Source organism: Alligator sinensis, unplaced genomic scaffold, assembly GCF_000455745.1.
Source record: "Alligator sinensis unplaced genomic scaffold, ASM45574v1 scaffold140_1, whole genome shotgun sequence".
NCBI classification, from domain to species: domain Eukaryota; kingdom Metazoa; phylum Chordata; order Crocodylia; family Alligatoridae; genus Alligator; species Alligator sinensis.
The window spans coordinates 6,379,826-6,393,072 of NW_005841836.1; the positions used below are offsets into that span (position 1 = coordinate 6,379,826).

At 43.5% G+C, this 13,247-nt stretch overlaps 1 protein-coding gene across 4 annotated transcripts in view; it reads left to right on the plus strand.

The window, feature by feature from the left end:
• Positions 1-13,247, plus strand: part of PLCB1 (phospholipase C beta 1) — a 737,260-nt gene that overhangs the window by 692,245 nt on the left and 31,768 nt on the right. The window contains exon 32 of one of the 4 annotated variants that reach the window (XM_025202220.1): positions 5,990-6,037. The exons of the other annotated variants lie outside the window; for them this stretch is intronic. The gene's annotated coding sequence lies outside the window, so the exon portion shown is untranslated. Of the gene's footprint in view, positions 1-5,989; positions 6,038-13,247 lie in introns of those variants that run through there. 4 annotated transcript variants of the gene reach the window in all.

Consider the following 13,247-nt stretch of genomic DNA (forward strand, 5'->3'; position numbering starts at 1 on the left):
TTCTCAGTAGTCTGGGAGAGCATCTAGTGGCTTCTTTAAATCACATTGCACCCCTCTGCCTGCTTGCGTGTTTTATTTATTGCTATGTTTGCCCCACTCCAGTGCAGTGGTCAGGAGATGCATGTAACAGCCTGAGTATTTGAGCCATTCAGATAGATACCTGTATTGCTCTTTGGGTTATCTGAGCTTCTCCTGTACTCTGCTCACAGTAGCTGCAGCACTCTCAAGCCACCCCACCTACAACAGGTTGGAATTAAAACCATGTTCATCTTCTGGAGCGTACCCTGAAGAAGTAAAAGAGCTCTGAGGGAGCAGAAGGCTGCAGTGGCTTGAAGAATGGGGGAAGAATTTGAGCTATCATTGCAGAATTAATATCACATAAGCAGTATACTGGAAAGGGCACTATCTAATAGAGTTTAGAAGGGGACATCAGGTCAACAGGGCATGGGGAGCAGAAGGAGAGAGGGGCAACTAGGAGACCAACCAGGTAAGGAGTATTTGAAGGCAATAAATATGAATTTATGGTGGTGACAGGAGAGGAAAGATTTTGAGATAAAAGGGAGGAGTTATTCTGAGGGACAAAATGAAGACGATGCGGGGGAAAGACAGGCAGACCTGAAGGGAGGATGAGAGTCAAGTTAAAAAATAAAGTTGCTTGCTTTATGGATGGGTTGTTCTAGCAAAGTGCACAAGTGCTTAACTGTATATGTCACTAGACAGCAGGGGTATAACTCTGTGGAGGATGGGGGTTTGGGATATATTGTGGTTGATGTGGTTGTAAAGAGGAATTCCTCATTCTCCTTGTGGACAGGAAGAAATTGCTTTGAGTATTGAATTGTTATTTTTGTTTGCTTTGTGCGGTTTTCTTTCTTTTGTTTTGTATTACATGCTGCTGCTACCTGTCAGAATGTGTTAACTTGCTTCTTGCATCTGCTGGAATAAGAACAGGTTCTTGTAGTCAGGGGGTTGGCAAGGTGGAAACTATTGTGACAAACTATATCTTCTTGCTGGTGAAAGATTGCAGTTAATCACTAAGCAGATGCTCATATTTTCTTGCATGTGACTTTTATTCTTCAGTGCCTTAGGACCAGGCTGTGACCCATCTAATGCACTCTTGCAAGGGTTAAGGAGAGTGGTCTTGCAGAAGGGTTTCTCCTGCAGAGCTGAATAGGGGTGAGAGGAGAAACAAGTGGAGTCATGGTGTGTTTCCATCTGCAGCATGCCAAGGGAAGCAGTTTGTGGCAGATAAAAGTCTTCAGCAAGGAGAAGAAACAGAAGGCAGATGCTGACCCTGACTCACAGTCCATTTCCTGGTCTGCCACAGTTCAGCAACAGGTTGGACTATGACAAAACAGTGGTTCAGTCCATAAGCTTTGAGGGTACAGGAAACTGAAATGGTGATTGCAAATGTTTGGATGAGTAAAGGTCCCCAAACTCCTGTCTCAAAGGAGGTGGCCACTGGTACAAACAGAGGAGGCTGGGTCAGAGAGAGAGGTGTGGTGTCTGATGCAGAACTGTGTTGACTGGAATGGTAGCAAAAAAGCCTAAATTTACTGCAGTTCCCCTCAATACATTTAACACAGTCTTATGAATCTCTCTTCTAGTAATTCACAACCTAGCATTGGTAGCATAAAATCATACCCAGTCTCCTTTTGGAGTTAATCTCAGTCCTGTCTGCTGAGATGCCTACAACAGTGTCCATCACAGATAGACAGCTTGTTTGCCATGACTTCTGTGTTTAATTCAGGTCAATATTGTTTTGCCGCTTCCTCGTGTTCCTCCATGTACTGTTATATCAGCCTTTTTCCATCTATGCATGCTTAGTTCCTGCCCCAAAGTGCTTACAGTCTCTCTCCATTATGTTTTATACAGTACCTAGCACAAAATGGCACTGGCCTCTAACTAATATGAATGAGATGTTATATTTTATATTGACTTTTAAAGTGATGTTTTAAGCTGCTTCATTTTTTTGATGGGTATCACCTGTTTTCTGTCTATATGAACCCTAACATAGTCCTCATTGCCTGCTTATGATGTCTTAGTGCTTTTATTCTTGTAAGATACCTTGCAAAGGAATAAAACCTGTCACACGCAAAAATATTTCACTCAAAATAGCGCTTCGTTCATCTTCTCTCAGAGCAGCAAGACTAGACACTAAAATTCTTAAGGCATGTACTTGTTTTTGTGAATGCTGGGGTTCACTTATGGAAACCAATAGCAAACTAGTGGCATTATGCTCTGAGAGCATGATGAATATCTTGTCCTTTCTGCATACCATTAAGATACCATCAGGTTGATTTGCGAGAGAGTACAGCACTAAATTGACACCAGTTTGCCAAGGAGCAAATTTTTTTTTATTATTATTATTTGTACAAAAGTGTCCTTGGGATATTGATGTCTGAAGATGTAGAATGGAACTCAGTCCTTTTGAAACAATTCAACCGATATTTAGAAAGCCAGAAATACTAGTGTCAACTCCGTTTCCTCACATACAGACATATAAACCCCTCAGATTTTAAACAACATGGCTAGGGACAGAAATGACATATAAATTGGTATAAGTGATTGAAAAGCTGTTCAAATCTGTAACACAACAGGGCTAAATTGGGGTCAAAATGGCCACCTGATTTAAATGCAGCATGCCCTAGTGCCAACCTTACGCTTACAGACCCGGTCTCAGTGACCAGCAGGCAATCAGTCTAAACTTGTAACTGTATAGAAGTTCCATACACACATACACACATAAACTGGTATTAAGATAAACCTGGATTGACGTAGTATCAGACTCATTCAATTTAGGTCAAACAGATACGTGAAACTTCTGCCCACTTCCCCTGTGCAGCCCCAGGGCTGGAAAAGCTCAGTCACTGGCTGTAGCCTGGGGGCTGCTCTTTTTACTGCCCCCTTCCCCCTCACTGATCTATTTTTTTCCCCCTGGCCCCCCCTCCCCCAAACCCATTGCTCCCCTCCCAGCCAGCACTCTCAACCCCTTTTTATCAGCGTTCAAGCAAGTAAGTCCTGGTGGGAAAAGGGATGGGAGGGATGAGAGTGTAGATTTGCTGAGAGATACGTGAAACTTCTGCCCACTTCCCCTGTGCAGCCCCAGGGCTGGAAAAGCTCAGTCACTGGCTGTAGCCTGGGGGCTGCTCTTTTTACTGCCCCCTTCCCCCTCACTGATCTATTTTTTTCCCCCTGGCCCCCCCTCCCCCTGACCCATTGCTCCCCTCCCAGCCAGCACTCTCAACCCCCATCCCACAAACCTGTGGGTTCCCCCTGCCCCCTCTACACCACCTGTGGGACATGTCTGGCCCCCCAGCCCACCCCTGCTCCATCTACCCCACCCATGGGTCACACCTGCCTCCCCACCTCACCTGCAGGTCATGGGTGTTCCAATAAAATAAATCTTCCTTGCACATTCCCTGAGCAATCAGGGCTACAACAACACTACTGTAGTATTGATGGTAGTTATGCAGTAACCACAAGATCTTTTGCACTATTTCATGCAGGGATTCACTGGGTCATGTTATTACTGTAATCTGGTGCACAGATTATTTGCAGGGGAAGAGAAGGGACAGCTTTTCTTTCCTTCGGTTAAAGATATTGTGATTGCTTGACAGTAGTCAGAAGGCTGAGATACAAATTTTAAAGAACAGGAGGACATATAGTCACCAGTCTGTTCAGCACATGTGGCCCTTCTTTATTTGGGCAAAATGGGTATTCCTTCCAGCAGGACTTTTGGCTGAGTAGGAGAAAGGCTAAACAGAGCTATGTTCTATGAATCTTGGCACTAGGAACTAAAAAGTTATTGCCAATACCTACACATACCAGAAGCTCTCATTCAGGAAAGCTTAAGCACATGCAAATGTCCTTCATTGGGTATGTCTGTGTGCCACAAGGAAGTAGCTGAACCAAAAGCAGTACCAACATGCAGTACACAGTGAGCATGTCTACACATGCCACTGTGACACCACTGTTACTGTGCTGTCATTTAGTGCTTCGTTTTGGAAGTACTAAAAGATAGGGCATCTGCTCTGTGAGCACTGCACGTGGTTATTTTTAGGCACTACGTCGCTGTAGTGACGCACTATAATGAGGGAGTGCATTGCTACAGCGATGTAGCTGTGACATCATGGGTTTTGCCCATGGATGTTACATCACCATAGAGTATTGCTACAGTGACATAGCATCATGTGTAGATGCATCCAGTATAGTACAGTAGCATAATATGCTACAGAGTACAGTGCAGTATATGCCAAACTTGTTGGCCCCTGCCCAATGCCACACTAATACAGCTATAATACTTCTGGTTCAGGGGCTAATAGTCACACAGCTAGCATGGTGCCTTGGCACAGCATTGCCTTGCAACATACAGAGGGCCCAAGCAGGCCTTCAGCTCATGTTTAAGTGCTGTCCTGAATCAGGATGCTTTCCTAAGCCAGGGCTGCAGACTATTTTGTGGAACTGAATTATGCTTGGTGTAGTGGTAGCTTCTCTATCTGATTGTTGCATAGCTTATGGGAATTGTACTGAGCTTGGCAGCCCACATTTTGACATCTTTATTTTCATAAAGTAGGTGTTAAAATTCATAAATAAAACACATGCCATGAAATATGTAGGACAGATTGTTTTGCAAACAGCTGATATTGAACTTTAGTATTTTCAGGATGTATTAATATATAGAAGAGATTACAGTTTATTGTTCTCCCATTGATTCAATATTTATAGCACAGCAGCACCAATCAGGTTCAGAGTTTCTTTTTGTGAGAGTGTACTACAAACACTTAAGATATGGTCTAGGCCCCAGTGAATTCACTATTTAATATGCTTGCTCTTTAAAACAGTCCTTCTAGTTTGAAAACAAGAACACTACATTTTCAAGGCAACATTTTTGGAGTGTACAGTCAGTACTCATTTTAAAACTAATAGTGTTTGTGAGAATCAAATCTTCCATTATTCTCTGAGTATTACCTTTAATATATTACCTATAATGGATGCTGCTGCAATAAAGGCTATTATAGTATATTGGATATATCGGTCTATAACGCCCAGTGAAGCAGAAGGCTTTGAAGCTCCTGAGAATAACCCATTGTCCATTATTTTCACAGCATGCAACAGAATAATGGTCATTCTAACCAAGGCCATACACACAAGTCACTAGCACTGTCTCCATATGCACTGGTATTAGGGCACAGTAAATTTACTCTGCTGTAAGATATTACTTTTGATGACAGTACTGTCTTATGGCAGAGTCATCTGCTGCACCAAAACACACGTGTAGACGGTGACAGGGGCTGGCTGGGGCATCAGGGGCCTGCCTGCTGCACAGCTTTGCACTTTAGCACTCTCGTACCCTAGCCAGCCCCTCTGCTACCTGATGCTGCTACTGGGAGCCAGGAGCTGAACCCTTAAGCCTGCTGCCAGTCAGGGGCTGCTCTGCTCCAGCTCAAACTGCTATGGTCCCAGGCACATGTGTAGACACTGTGCTTGGAGAAGCTGGTTCCAGTGCAAATTGTGCCAGAGTTTACCATGTCACTTTAATAATATGTGTAGATGCACTGGGTAAAGCACAAAGACAGTATGTGTCCCAAAAGGCTGTAAGATCAGTGTAGCATTCAAACAACTGGGATGAGTGTTGTTTCATTATTTGTATATGCTCTATTATATGTTTTATACGTGCTCTCTGTAGTCACTTAGATTTCTAAGCTAGTACAAAGATACATTTGCTTAAAACCTTTTATAGACAGCCACAGGAAACCCTGTGTTTCACACACAAATACACACACTTTTTAGCATGATTTTTATAAAAGTTACATCGATTAATCCAATTCAGGGGGTCAGTATGAGGAAATTGAAAGGGCCATGCTCAGTCTGAATATTAAAGGGATTTTGATCATTTTTGCACGAAAATGTAAACTTGTTACTGTCCAGAGGAATGAATGATTGTCTTACATCCAGTACAGCAATTCCACGATGTTCTTTCTTTTCCTAGCAAATACAAATGAGGATACAGTAAGCAGTAAAGAAATTGTGAGTGGTCTAGCACACTGAGAAAAAGGAGCCTTTTGGGCCTGTATGGCTTTAAAGAACCACTTCCATCAGGCATACTTTCCAACATAGAATATATATGCAAAATTGCTGTTTGAGTCTTATTGGTAATGACGGGAAACCATCAATTCCAAGATCCCTGCATTAGTGGCCTGGATGTTTACTGTGACCTAGCATTGACCCTGTGGGCACAGAGGAATCTCCTCTGTCAATTAAATAGTTGGATTTTTTAAATTCCCTTTGCTGTCATTAATGTCACTCAAGAGAGCAGCCTGTAAGCAGCAAGCTCCTGCTGACTGATGTGACAGTCCACTCTGTGTGACATGAAAGCTGCCAGCATGAAACTAGTTGGGATGCCACAAATGCTAGCTGGTGGCTTCAGCCACAACAACAAAGCCGGAAGATGGCTAGAAAAGAGAACTATTTTACAAAAGCATCAAGACTTAATCAAACAGTTTGAAACCTCCTCCTTCAGTGAGGCCTGGGTCACAACCCCAAGAAGATAGAAACCAAAACTTGTAAATTCTGCAGGTGCGCAGACAAGCCTTCTTTCCAATAAACCCATCCGTATTATCTAAAGGATACACGACTATCAACTATGTTATTTAAAACTTCCTCAGCCACACTTACATTGTCTCTTTATTGTGAGAACTTCCAAATATTGCTCCAGTACTCAATACCCTTGAAGGTATTCATGTGGTTGGCCTTTCCTTAGTATTAATGATAACTTTAGTTCTGCTTGATCTGAAAACAGCTGCACGATATAATCAGAAAAAAAGAACCCTATGAAAATACAATGATGCGAGCAAAACACCTATAAGAAAAAATAGAAAACTAAGAGCTCCAGCAATCTGTATTAATATGTAACAGCAGAGAATAGTAAACTGAGAGAGTCTCTTGTGTATTCATTGCCCCCATTATCTTTTCTTTCTTATCCGAAGGGCTCAAGAAGCCTTTTCTGTTAGCCAAGACTGCTTGGTGCTTCAGCTTAATTTTCATTGCATAACTTTAAATACAGTTCCTGTCTACAGTGTAGCAATTAATAGATAGCCTAAAGACTTATTATTTCAAACTAATTGATATGTAAGAAAGTTTAAATAACATAACAGTGATAGGAAATTATAGAAATGACTTCTGTAAGTAATTCAGAAAAATCTTATTACAGTTGTATAAAGCAGGGAAGTAATTTAATTGTTCAGTCATAATTATTAGTTCTGATATTGCCTGTCTTTATTTCCATATTTCTAAGTACATCTCCATGGGTGGGTGGGGATAGATTAAATTTAGTAAGCCAAAAAACATTTTGCAAACAAAAGGGAGAACTTTTTGTTTTAATTCATAACCTGACTTGTCTTATTCCTTATCAGGATTTGAGCTGACAGTGACAAAGATAAATATATAGTATCCTAAATAACAGTGTGCAGTCTGGGTTATATTTAAAAAAGAACTTCAGACTAAGAAACCAATGCATTAAAAGTATACTATCACTTCCCAAAATACCTTGATTGCTTATCATGGCAGTCTGTATTTTTACTAGTGTCTGTTAAATTTATCTCCAAATAGATTTTGATCAAACTTGCCATCAGAGAATTCATTTAAAAGTTGCATGAATTCAAAAGAATCTTTCAATGCAATTGGGAGATGTCAAGTGCTATAACAGTAATAAAACAGTGACAGAACTCTAACAAAATAAATGTTCCTTAAGACGGACATCCTTGCAGTTTGAAAAAAATGGATCAGTTCTAACAGTTTATGTTAAAATAAAAACTTTTGCTTAGAGCGGAACTTAAAGAATTTGAAGTTACCAATAGTGACAAATAGAAATTAGGTCAGATGAAAAGAAAAAGAAAAGTCCTAGGAACTACATGCTACCCACCTATGGTACTCACTGGAGGAAGCAGACAGAGGGTTTGGGTTCGCCTCACATGAGGCCAAATCCTTAGGGCATAATGACATTGACTTCAGTATAAACATTTCAGATTTATAGCAGGGATCAAATCCATTACCCAGTGAAGATAATGGAAAGACCTATTGATTTCAGTGGGTTTGGGATCTCTCCTAGGGTTTCCTCCAAGTGCCAGGATCAAAAAGGCAGGAGTGGTGGCCTCTAAACCACAGGGGGTTATTGTAATCTTGGAGGAAGAAGGTTCCAGTGATATGGTACAGTTCCTGGTTGGGTATATGCCTCAACCCCTTCCAGCAGCTGTTCTCTTTATCTTAGGACCCTGCGGTTCTTGACCAAGCCCTGCTCCTAGTCAAGGGTGGAGTGGATTGCTTGGAGCAGAAGGAAATAATACCAAGCAGTGACTTTATCCCTGTCCTATCAGACATGTTGCTGGTTGGAGAGAAGAGCATGCCAAGCAAAGCATGTGCATCTTCTCCACTCTGTTCCCTGATACAACTGCTCTACCTCCACACCTGTAAGCTACTGAGCAGGGAGCACACAGATTTAACATAGGCATGCAAGCAGTGTGGGGGAAGGGATACCTTATAGTCAGCCCACTCCTTTTCACTCTGTCAGGGGCTTCCCTCCTACTTCATTTTATTTTTCTCTGCTCATCTATACACATAATAGAAGAGAGAGAGAAAATGGTAATTGGAGGTCCCCTACAGCTACCTCTGTGAAATTCTGGTGTGTGCATCTGACTATCATCTTTCCTGGTATATAAATCTGAAGCTACAACATTAGGGCTCTATCTAAAACTATTTGGTCTCTTCTTCAGTGTTTTTTTTTTCAACTTTTGAATCTTCCTGGGTCATGTGGACATCAAGTCCTAAAAAAATATTTTTTAAAGAAAATATGAGAAGCACTTCAACTCTAGACAAAGTGGAGATAATACTTAGCCTGCTCATTTGGGTTTTACATGACAAACATCTTGAACAGCTTATATTTTGCCCTACCTGGCCTGTTCTAATTTTTCTTCCTTCAGGAAACAAAGTGCAAGCTGTCACTTGCCCTAAAACAGTTACACTTCTGCAGCTCCTGTGAGAATAATCTGCAAACTAACGTGCATTATTTAGGGATCTGACTTTCATGCAGTGAGAACAGTCAGCTAGTCTCACCCTAAATCACTAAACAATTAAGAAAGAAGTTCAAAATGCAACTCTTCAACTAAGAATCTTCAAAGAATCTCCCTGTACATAAAGGGACTTCCTTTCATCCTGCCATGCCCCTCACTGTCAGTCCCCCTCCCCCTGCCTGTTGTTTCAGCATTCTCTGTCTATGAAGCATGAGGTCTTGTTAGCAATTAGTGTTGTTTATTGCTAGGTAGTCATTACAAGTTTGGGATAGCAGTAGCTTGGGAGCAGCATTTCATCATGCTGTTTGCTATATAACTATATCAGTCAAAAACTGTAGTTACCTCAAAAATCTTACAGCCTCAACAAAGGCCAAGGGTCCATAACTGGGCACGGAGGTGGCAGAGAGGAAAATGAAGGTAAGTTACTGAAACATGAGTATGTAGATATGCTACATTTGTGTGTGTGTGAGAGAAACAGAGACCATCTACATATGTAATATCCCTATTGAATTTTAACCCACCCATCATTGTGGAGACACTTACTGCCAGCCCTTCATGATGCTGTGTTCTGTTAAACAAAATGCTATGTTCTACTAACTATCATTTCCCAGGGCAGCTCATCTTATAACCGACTGATGGATCACTACAGCAGAGCCTTTTTTAGGGCAGCACCATGCACAAACTTGTTCTGTAGTAGAGGGGCCACAAGAGCAGTTGGATTGAAACCCCATTAGAGATAGTGGTACAAGATTCAGGCTTTATATAAACACATGCCATCTTGTATTTAGTCACAGTGTAGCTACCTTCATCCAGGTGTTAACCTGATGGTGAAGATTGTTTGCTTTGATTACAGCAGGAGTGTCCATCTTCTGGATGGCAGGGGCCTCTCCCCACTCGCGCACACATCATGTTGGCTACAGAACCCCACGGTTCCCTCCCTGTCACTTAGGTAGCACAAGAAGTGTAGACTCATTCTCGGCCTTGAGTGCATGGCTCCTCTTTTGCATGGTCATGTAGGTTTTTGACCCATGTGGAAGAACTTTATTTAGTACAGGAAGTGAATGGGCCAACCAGGAGGAAGGTTTTGTCGGATTTGGTTCTAGCCAAGGGAGATGACATGGGAAATCTGAGGACTGAGGGTAATCTGGGAGATAGTGATCATAAGATGATAGAATTCACTATCCATTGTAGGGCAGGGAAGTCAGCCAGTAGGGCAGAGGTGCTAGATTTCAAGGAGGCTTACTTCAATGAGCTTAGGACAGTAGTAGGAGAAACCCTATGAGAAGATGTACTGGAGGGGAAGGGAGTTCAGGAAGGGTGGTTGTTCCTCACTTAAATGACTCTCAGAGCACAGAAAAGGTCCGTTTTTGTATGCAGGAAAGGTAGTAAACAGGCCAGGAAACCCTCTTGGCTTACTAGAGGACTTAGGGAGTGCTTAAAAAAGAAAAAGGAGGCTTACAGACAGGGAAAGAAGGGGTAGTCACCAAGGAGAAATATACAAGTAGAGCACATATTTGTAGGGAGAGGATAAGGAAGGTGAAGGCAGCAACCAAGATCAGATTGGCAACCAAAGTTAGGGACAATAAGAAGTCCTTCTTACGGCATATAGGGAGCAAGAGGAAGAACAAGGGAAATGTGGGGCCCTTGCAGAATGGGATGGGGCAACTGATAACAGGCAGTCAGGAGAAAGCTGAACTCTTTAATGAATACTTTACGTTGGTGCTTCTGCATACAAATGGTGGTCACTCACCTGGTCAGATACTGGACGGATACGGTGGTGGGGGGGGAAGCTGCCAACCAATGGCCAGTGTCAAACTGGTGAGGGAGCACTTAGAATGGCTGAATGTTTTCAAGTCGGCAGGACTGGATGGACTACACATGAGAGTGCTAAGAAAAATGGCTGGAATCATTGCAGAACCATTGGTGAAGGTATTTGAAGACTCATGGTGCTTGGGAGAGGTCCCGGAAAACTGGAAAAGGGCCAATGTGGTGCCAGTCTTTAAGAAACGGAGGAGGAAGGATCTGAGAAACTATAGGCTGGTCAGTTTGACCTCAATACCAGGTAAAATTTTGGAAAAAATTATCAGGAAGTTCATTTGTGGGAGACTGACAGAAGACATGATGCTGAAGGATAGCCAACATGGTTTTGTTGTGGACTGGTCATGTCTGACCAACCTCATCTCCTTGTATGATCAGATAGTGAACCGCTTAGATGTGGGAGATGTGATTGATGTCATATACTTGGATTTTAAAACGGCCTTCGATATGGTCTCCCATTAGGCTCTTAAAAAGAAACTGGGGGATTGTGGGCTGGCAGAGTCCACGGTCAGATGGGTTGGGAACTGGATAAAGGGGGCAATTCTGGAGAGTGTTAGTGGACTGGTCTGTATCATCTTGGTGGGAGGTGCCCAGTCGTGTCCCGCAGGGTTTAGTTCTTGGCCCTGTGCTGTTCAACATCTTTATCAATGATTTAGATGCAGATGTGGAAAGCATGCTGGCCAAGTTTGCGGACGATACTAAGTTATGGGGAAAAGTGGTCACACTAGGGTATAGGATGCAGAACCAAGCAGACCTGGACAAGCTGGAAAGGTGGGTGGAGCAGAACTGGATGCAGTTCAGTAAGGATAAATGCAGAGTGCTTCATCTGGGAAGAAGTAACCAGTGACATGAATATAGGTTAGGAGGAGATAGGTTAGCCAGCAAGATGACTGAAAGGGACCTCAGGGTTATGGTTGATCAGAGGATGGAACATGAGCTGTTAGTGTGATGCTGTAGTCAACAAAGCTAATAGCATACTAGAATGCATTAGCTTATGCATCGTAAACAGGACCAAGGAAGTGATACTTCATAGTTTCATAGTTGGTAGGGTTGGAAGGGACCTGAGCAGATCATCAAGTCTGACCCCCTGCCATGGCAGGAAAAAGTACTGGGGTCAAATGACCCCAGCAAGGTGTTCGTCTAACTTCCTCTTAAAGACCCCCAGGGTAGCAGCCAGCACCACTTCGCTTGGAAGTTGGTTCCAGGTCCTAGCCGCCCTGACTGTGAAGTAGCGCCTCCTGATGTCTAGTCTGAATCTGCCCTCTGCCAGCTTGTGACCGTTGTTTCTAGTCACTCCTGGGAGTGCACGGGGGAAGAGGGACTCCCCCAGTGCCTGCTGGTCCTCTCTGACTAGTTTGTAACAGGCCACTAGATGGCCCCTCAGCCTTCTCTTGTGGAGGCTGAACAGGTTCAGGTCCCTTAGCCTCTCCTCGTAGGTCCTGCCCTGCTGCCCCCTGATTATGTGGGTGGCCCTCCTCTGAACCCTCTCAATGCTATCCACATCCCTCCTGAAGTGTGGTGCCCAGAACTGGATGCAGTACTCCAACTGCGTCCTGACCAGTGCCACATAGAGGGGGAGAATCACCTCCTTGGACCTGCTTGAGATGCATCTGTGGATGCATGACAAGGTGCGGTTGGCCTTCCTGACCGCGTCCCCACACTGTCGGCCCATGTTCATCTTGGCATAAGTAATGATTCCAAGATCCTTTTCTGCCTCCTCACTGACAAGAAGGGAGTTCCCCAGCCTGTAGGTATGCTGCTGGTTCTTCCTCCCCAGGTGCAGCACCTTGCACTTGTCAGTGTTGAAACCCATCCTGTTCTCATCTGCCCACCCCTGTAACCTGTCTAGGTCCAATTGCAGTCTATTCCTCCCTTCTAGCATGCCCACATCCCCCTACATCTTAGTGTCATCAGCAGATTTGAATAGTGTGCTTTTTACCCCCTTGTCCAAGTCACTGATAAAGATGTTGAACAGCGTGGGTCCGAGGACCGAGCCCTAGGGGATCCCACTGCCTACATCCCTCCAGGTCGAAAATGACCCATCCACCACCATTCTCTGGGTGCGCCCTCCAGCCAGTTAGTGACCCATTTGACTGTGTAGATGTCGACGCCACAGTCCCCTAGTTTTTTAATGAGAATGGGGTGAGAGATGGTGTCGAAGGCCTTCCTGAAGTCCAGAAAGGCTACGTCCACTGCTACCCCTTCATCTAAGGATTTTGTGACCTGGTCATAGGCAGCCACCAGGTTGGTCCGACAGGACCTGCCTCTAATGAACCCATGTTGGTTGCCCCTAAGCATAACCTCTCCTGCTGGCCTCTTGTGCACATGTGCCAGGATAATTCTCTCAAAAAGCTTACCCAGGAT